Source organism: Oncorhynchus keta, unplaced genomic scaffold, assembly GCF_023373465.1.
Source record: "Oncorhynchus keta strain PuntledgeMale-10-30-2019 unplaced genomic scaffold, Oket_V2 Un_contig_5413_pilon_pilon, whole genome shotgun sequence".
NCBI classification, from domain to species: Eukaryota; Metazoa; Chordata; class Actinopteri; order Salmoniformes; family Salmonidae; genus Oncorhynchus; species Oncorhynchus keta.
The window spans coordinates 40562-49157 of NW_026288274.1; the positions used below are offsets into that span (position 1 = coordinate 40562).

Sequence of the window (8596 nt, forward strand, 5' to 3'; positions counted from 1 at the left end):
ATAAAGACCTCCCATTCACCACAACAGACTAGATGAAGACCTCCCATTCACCACAACAGAAAGATAAAGACCTCCCATTCACCACAACAGACTAGATAAAGACCTCACATTCACCACAACAGACTAGATAAAGACCTCCCATTCACCACAACAGACTAGATAACTACATCTTACATCTACATTTAGATCAAGACCTCCAGAGCCATTCACCACAACAGACTAGGTAAAGACCTCCCATTCACCACAACAGACTAGATAAAGACCTCCCATTCACCACAACAGACTAGGTAAAGACCTCCCATTCACCACAACAGACTAGATAAAGACCTCCCATTCACCACAACAGACTAGATAAAGACCTCCCATTCACCACAACAGACTAGATAAAGACCTCCCATTCACCACAACAGACTAGATAAAGACCTCCCATTCACCACAACAGACTAGATAAAGACCTCCCATTCACCACAACAGACTAGATAAAGACCTCCCATTCACCACAACAGACTAGATAAAGACCTCCCATTCACCACAACAGACTAGATAAAGACCTCCCATTCACCACAACAGACTAGATGAAGACCTCCCATTCACCACAACAGACTAGATAAAGACCTCCCATTCACCACAACAGACTAGATAAAGACCTCCCATTCACCACAACAGACTAGATAAAGACCTCCCATTCACCACAACAGACTAGATAAAGACCTCCCATTCACCACAAAGACCTCCCATTCACCACAACAGACTAGATAAAGACCTCCCATTCACCACAACAGACTAGATAAAGACCTCCCATTCACCACAACAGACTAGATAAAGACCTCCCATTCACCACAACAGACTAGATAAAGACCTCCCATTCACCACAACAGACTAGATAAAGACCTCCCATTCACCACAACAGACTAGATAAAGACCTCCCATTCACCACAACAGACTAGATGAAGACCTCCCATTCACCACAACAGACTAGATAAAGACCTCCCATTCACCACAACAGACTAGATAAAGACCTCCCATTCACCACAACAGACTAGATAAAGACCTCCCATTCACCACAACAGACTAGATGAAGACCTCCCATTCACCACAACCATTCACCACAACAGACTAGATGAAGACCTCCCATTCACCACAACAGACTAGATAAAGACCTCCCATTCACCACAACAGACTAGATAAAGACCTCCCATTCACCACAACAGACTAGATAAAGACCTCCCATTCACCACAACAGACTAGATAAAGACCTCCCATTCACCACAACAGACTAGATGATAAAGACCTCCCATTCACCACAACAGACTAGATAAAGACCTCCCATTCACCACAACAGACTAGATAAAGACCTCCCATTCACCACAACAGACTAGATGAAGACCTCCCATTCACCACAACAGACTAGATAAAGACCTCCCATTCACCACAACAGACTAGATAAAGACCTCCCATTCACCACAACAGACTAGATAAAGACCTCCCATTCACCACAACAGACTAGATAAAGACCTCCCATTCACCATTTACAGACATTAAAGACCTCCCATTCACCACAACAGCTAAAGATCCCAGACAGACTGAAGACCTCCCATTCACCACAACAGACTAGATAAAGACCTCCCATTCACCACAACAGACTAGATGAAGACCTCCCATTCACCACAACAGACTAGATAAAGACCTCCCATTCACCACAACAGACTAGATAAAGACCTCCCATTCACCACAACAGACTAGATAAAGACCTCCCATTCACCACAACAGACTAGATAAAGACCTCCCATTCACCACAACAGACTAGATAAAGACCTCCCATTCACCACAACAGACTAGATAAAGACCTCCCATTCACCACAACAGACTAGATAAAGACCTCCCATTCACCACAACAGACTAGATAAAGACCTCCCATTCACCACAACAGACTAGATAAAGACCTCCCATTCACCACAACAGACTAGATAAAGACCTCCCATTCACCACAACAGACTAGATAAAGACCTCCCATTCACCACAACAGACTAGATAAAGACCTCCCATTCACCACAACAGACTAGATGAAGACCTCCCATTCACCACAACAGACTAGATAAAGACCTCCCATTCACCACAACAGACTAGATGAAGACCTCCCATTCACCACAACAGACTAGATAAAGACCTCCCATTCACCACAACAGACTAGATAAAGACCTCCCATTCACCACAACAGACTAGATAAAGACCTCCCATTCACCACAACAGACTAGATAAAGACCTCCCATTCACATTTACATTACATTTAAGTCATTTAGCAGACGCTCTTATCCAGAGCGACTTATTCACCACAACAGACTAGATAAAGACCTCCCATTCACCACAACAGACTAGATGAAGACCTCCCATTCACCACAACAGACTAGATAAAGACCTCCCATTCACCACAACAGACTAGATAAAGACCTCCCATTCACCACAACAGACTAGATAAAGACCTCCCATTCACCACAACAGACTAGATAAAGACCTCCCATTCACCACAACAGACTAGATAAAGACCTCCCATTCACCAGAACAGACTAGATAAAGACCTCCCATTCACCACAACAGACTAGATGAAGACCTCCCATTCACCACAACAGACTAGATAAAGACCTCCCATTCACCACAACAGATAGAAAGACCTCCCATTCACCTCCCATTCACCACAACAGACTAGATGAAGACCTCCCATTCACCACAACAGACTAGATAAAGACCTCCCATTCACCACAACAGACTAGATAAAGACCTCCCATTCACCACAACAGACTAGATAAAGACCTCCCATTCACCACAACAGACTAGATAAAGACCTCCCATTCACATTTACATTACATTTAAGTCATTTAGCAGACGCTCTTATCCAGAGCGACTTATTCACCACAACAGACTAGATGAAGACCTCCCATTCACCACAACAGACTAGATAAAGACCTCCCATTCACCACAACAGACTAGATAAAGACCTCCCATTCACCACAACAGACTAGATAAAGACCTCCCATTCACCACAACAGACTAGATGAAGACCTCCCATTCACCACAACAGACTAGATAAAGACCTCCCATTCACCAGAACAGACTAGATAAAGACCTCCCATTCACCACAACAGACTAGATGAAGACCTCCCATTCACCACAACAGACTAGATAAAGACCTCCCATTCACCACAACAGACTAGATAAAGACCTCCCATTCACCACAACAGATTAGATAAAGACCTCCCATTCACCACAACAGACTAGATAAAGACCTCCCATTCACATTTACATTACATTTAAGTCATTTAGCAGACGCTCTTATCCAGAGCGACTTATTCACCACAACAGACTAGATAAAGACCTCCCATTCACCACAACAGACTAGATAAAGACCTCCCATTCACCACAACAGACTAGATGAAGACCTCCCATTCACCACAACAGACTAGATAAAGACCTCCCATTCACCACAACAGACTAGATAAAGACCTCCCATTCACCACAACAGACTAGATAAAGACCTCCCATTCACCACAACAGACTAGATGAAGACCTCCCATTCACCACAACAGACTAGATAAAGACCTCCCATTCACCACAACAGACTAGATAAAGACCTCCCATTCACCACAACAGACTAGATAAAGACCTCCCATTCACCACAACAGACTAGATGAAGACCTCCCATTCACCACAACAGACTAGATAAAGACCTCCCATTCACCACAACAGACTAGATAAAGACCTCCCATTCACCACAACAGACGAGATGAAGACCTCCCATTCACCACAACAGACTAGATGAAGACCTCCCATTCACCACAACAGACTAGATAAAGACCTCCCATTCACCACAACAGACGAGATGAAGACCTCCCATTCACCACAACAGACTAGATGAAGACCTCCCATTCACCAGAACAGACTAGATGAAGACTTCCCATCCTAATCAGTGACACTGTGATGTAGGATCAACTTCTAAAGGTCAATCTCCATCCACCAGACTGACAGGACATGTGTTATCTCTCCTGGTAGGAACCGATTAGAAGAAGCAGAGAGGCCTGAGAACGTTTAAGAGACCAAGAGGAAGAAAGATGAGCAGTTCACTGATAGGAGAGGGTTGCCCTGGACACACGCACGCACGCACGCACGCACGCACGCACGCACACACACACACACACACACACACACACACACACACACTCACACTCACACTCACACATACACACACACACACACACATACACACACTGGGCCATATCTGTCAGTAATCTGAGTGTGATGAAGTCAGGATGTTGTGTGAGAGATTGATGACCACCTCTCAGCTGGTGTCAGAGGTGAGGTGTGTAGATTTCTCTGGGAAACACACAGTGACACAACCCTTCTCCATGTCGAGAGGATCCACGGAAAATTACAACACACACTACCCATTTAGTTTGTGTGTGTGTGTGTGTGTGTGTGTGTGTGTGTGTGTGTGTGTGTGTGTGTGTGTGTGTGTGTGTGTGTGTGTGTGTGTGTGTGTGTGTGTGTGTGTGTGTGTGTGTGTGTGTGTGTGTGTGTGTTTCTCAGTGAAAAGCTTGAACATTATTTCAGAACGTCTCTCTGAATGTTTCAGACCAGATCTTACCCATCCATGTATAAATAGTGTTGTAGAATAGTAAACATCCAAAACAAACTGTAGGCCTTTATCTCTGTAATTACATGGAGGATTTGAGATGTGTTTGTCCTGGAAGAGACAGACGCTCCCTTTATAAAAGGATGAAAGGGGACGTGTCAAAACTGAACCCTCTGATACACTGTTTTATCATTATTCCTCCTTTATTCATTCTCTCTCTCTCTCTCTCTCTCTCTCTCTCTCTCTCTCTCTCTCTCTCTCTCTCTCTCTCTCTCTCTCTCCCCTGTCTCTCTCTCTCTCTCTCTCTCTCTCTCTCTCTCTCTCTCTCTCTCTCTCTCTCTCTCTCTCTCTCTCTCTCTCTCTCTCTCTCTCTCTCTCTCTCTCTCTCTCTCTCTCTCTCTCTCTCTCTCTCTCTCTCTCTCTCTCTCTCTCTCTCTCTCTCTCTCTCTCTCTCTCTCTCTCTCTCTCTCTCTCTCTCTCTCTCTCTCTCTCTCTCTCTCTCTCTCTCTCTCTCTCTCTCTCTCTCTCTCTCTCTGTCTCTCTCTCTCTCTCTCTCTCTCTCTCTCTCTCTCTCTCTCTCTCTCTCTCTCTCTCTCTCTCTCTCTCTCTCTCTCTCTCTCTCTCTCTCTCTCTCTCTCTCTCTCTCTCTCTCTCTCTCTCTCTCTCTCTCTCTCTCTCTCTCTCTCTCTCTCTCTCTCTCTCTCTCTCTCTCTCTCTCTCTCTCTCTCTCTCTCTCTCTCTCTCTCTCTCTCTCTCTCTCTCTCTCTCTCTCTCTCTCTCTCTCTCTCTCTCTCTCTCTCTCTCTCTCTCTCACTTTCTTTGTCTCTATCTTCTTCCCTCTGCTGAGCATATGTCTCAGTCTCTCACCCCTGTGTCTCAGTCTGTCCAGTGAGAGTGTTCAGTAGAACATGGAGCATCTTTCTCAAGCTGCACCAGTCAAGAATGATGCATTTTTAATGGATCCGTGTTTCTGGTATCCCTCTTGAATCTGGGCTGGGCGAGCCGAGGCCCGGGCCTTTCTGTGTACAGTATGTGTCTGTGTGTGTGTGTGAGTGTCTCGGGCCAAGTCCTCTCTGTTTGCTTGGTCTGCGTCCGGGGGCAAAACAAGGCAGAGAAAATAGACGAGCCACAGACATACAGATCTACCCGCTCGTCTCCACTTTGAAAAGCCCAGTCTGTCTGTGTGTGTCTGTCTGTGTGTGTGTTCAGTGGTCACAAATAGACCTGTTTGTTTTCCCATCACGTTAGCAGAGACCAGAATACGCTCTTGTCTCTCCTCGTCAAATGTGTGTGTGTATGTGTGTGTGTGGGTGTGTGTACACCCTGTCGTCACGGCTGGGCTGTGATTCCCACAAAAACAGGCGTTTTTAAAAAACTGAAAAAAGGTTTCAAACGGACAGAAAAGAGCATTTCGACATTTATACAGGATGAAATTAGAGGGAGATGTTTTTCCACCGAGCGGAGGATGTGTCTTCATCTTTAGCTGTCATAAATCCATCCAGACATTCTGACAACACAGAGCCCTGGTCCAGGACTATAGGAAGTCTTCTAGTAGAGAGAGAGTCAGGTCCTATAGGAAGTCTTCTAGTAGAGAGAGAGTCAGGTCCAGGACTATAGGAAGTATTCTAGTAGAGAGGGAGAGTCAGGTCCAGGACTATAGGAAGTCTTCTAGTAGAGGGAGAGTCAGGTCCAGGACTATAGGAAGTCTTCTAGTAGAGAGGGAGTCAGGTCCAGGACTATAGGAAGTCTTCTAGTAGAGAGAGAGTCAGGTCCAGGACCATAGGAAGTCTTCTAGTAGAGAGAGAGTCAGGTCCAGGACTATAGGAAGTCTTCTAGTAGAGAGAGAGTCAGGTCCTATAGGAAGTCTTCTAGTAGAGGGAGAGTCAGGTCCAGGACTATAGGAAGTCTTCTAGTAGAGAGAGAGTCAGGTCCAGGACTATAGGAAGTCTTCTAGTAGAGAGAGAGTCAGGTCCAGGACTATAGGAAGTCTTCTAGTAGAGAGAGGAGTCAGGTCCAGGACTATAGGAAGTCTTCTAGTAGAGAGAGAGTCAGGTCCAGGACTATAGGAAGTCTTCTAGTAGAGAGAGAGTCAGGTCCAGGACTATAGGAAGTCTTCTAGTAGAGAGGGAGTCAGGTCCTATAGGATGTCTTCTAGTATAGGATAGGAAGTCTTCTAGTAGAGAGGGAGTCAGGTCCTATAGGATGTCTTCTAGTAGAGAGAGAGTCAGGTCCAGGACTATAGGAAGTCTTCTAGTAGAGAGGGAGTCAGGTCCAGGACTATAGGAAGTCTTCTAGTAGAGAGGGAGTCAGGTCCAGGACTATAGGAAGTCTTCTAGTAGAGAGAGAGTCAGGTCCAGGACTATAGGAAGTCTTCTAGTAGTGAGATGAAAAAGTTTATTTAGTCTCATTGTGACCAGCTTCTGTGGTTGGAGGTTAGTTGAACCTGGTAGACGTTGGCTCTTCTGCTTCTCTCTTGCTTTCTGTCTTCCTCTCTCTCCCCTCCCTCCTCTCTCTCCCCTCCCACCCTCCTCTCTCTCCCCTCCCTCCCTCCCCTCTCTCCCCTCCCTCCCTCCTCTCTCTCCCCTACCTCCCTCCTCTCTCTCCCACCCTCCTCTCTCTCCCCTCCCACCCTCCTCTCTCTCCCCTCCCTCCCTCCTCTCTCTCCCTCCCTCCGCTCTCTCCCCTCCCTCCTTCCTCTCTCTCCCCTCCCTCCCTCCCTCCCTCTCTCCCTCCCTCCTCTCTCTCCCTCCCTCCCTCCCTCCTCTCTCTCCCTCCCTCCCCCTCCCTCCCTCCCTCCCTCCCCTCCCTCCCTCCCCTCTCTCCCTCCCTCCCTCCCTCCCCCCTCCCTCCCTCCCTCCCTCCCTCCCTCCCTCCCTCCCTCCCCTCCATCCCCTCCCTCTCTCCCTCCCTCCTCCCCCCTCCCTCCCTCTCTCCCTCCCTCCCTCCCTCCCTCCCTCCCTCCCCTCCCCTCTCCTCCCACGTCTCCCTCCCCCCCCCTCCCTCCCCTCCCACATCTCTCTCCCCTCCCTCCCCTCCCTCCCCTCCCTCCCTCCCTCCCTCCCTACCTCCCTCCCTCCCTCCCTCCCCTCCCTCTCTCCCACATCTCCCTCCCCTCCCTCTCTCCCTCCCTCCCCTCCCCTCCCCTCCTCTCCTCTCCCCTCCCCTCCCACATCTCCCTCCCCTCTCTCTATGTGTTAATATGGCTGCTGTGAAGACAGAGGTAGGGCTCAGTGTTGGCCTTGCTCTGCAGGTTCGGGGGGGAAAGGAGGGAAGGCGTTTGAAATGCGATTAAGTAATGGACTGTGACCACACTGCAAGCAGTGCATGGAAAAACCTCCACAAATTGGGCCTATTTTAAGAAAAGGGGGTCTCTCTCCATCTCCCTCTCTGATAACGGCCTGCTCTGGGAGGTTTTCCATTGAGCTCAGTAGGTTCTGTACTGACCATGTTGAAAACGGAATAGTGGAATAGTTATTATCCAGGAAGCTTGTTTTAAATGGAGGATATCAAGTCCCCGTCACGGATAAGAGCCCTCATCTGGAAAAACACTACTGTAACTTCCGCGGTCCTCTCTGCTCAGAACAGAGAATCAGAGGTGTCTGCTTCCTCCATTCACTGGAGAGGAATCTGTTAGTGTGTGAGGTAACAACATGTATCAGTGTGGATGTGCTGAGAGCATACGGTCAGTGTGCTGAGAGCATACGGTGGGTCAGTGTGCTGGGAGCATACGGTCAGTGTGCTGAGAGCATATGATGGGTCAGTGTGCTGAGAGCATATGGTGGGTCAGTGTGCTGAGAGCATACGGTCAGTGTGCTGAGAGCATATGGTGGGTCAGTGTGCTGAGAGCATATGGTGGGTCAGTGTGCTGAGAGCATATGGTGGGTCAGTGTGCTGAGAGCATACGGTCAGTGTGCTGAGAGCATATGGTGGGTCAGTGTGCTGGGAGCATATGGTGGGTCAGTGTGCTGGGAG

At 47.8% G+C, this 8596-nt stretch overlaps 1 long non-coding RNA gene across 3 annotated transcripts; it reads left to right on the top strand.

Moving 5' to 3' along the window:
- Window positions 1-6271: 6271 nt before the first annotated feature.
- LOC127925308 (uncharacterized) lies at window positions 6272-7074 on the top strand. 3 transcript variants are annotated; one of them, XR_008120455.1, is made up of 4 exons: window positions 6272-6475; window positions 6512-6593; window positions 6636-6758; window positions 6817-7074. It is a non-coding gene; the product is annotated as an uncharacterized LOC127925308 (long non-coding RNA). The 3 variants fall into 3 exon arrangements; XR_008120456.1 differs by having other exon boundaries at window positions 6272-6393; window positions 6435-6593; XR_008120454.1 differs by having other exon boundaries at window positions 6272-6593.
- The last annotated feature ends 1522 nt before the right edge of the window (window positions 7075-8596 follow it).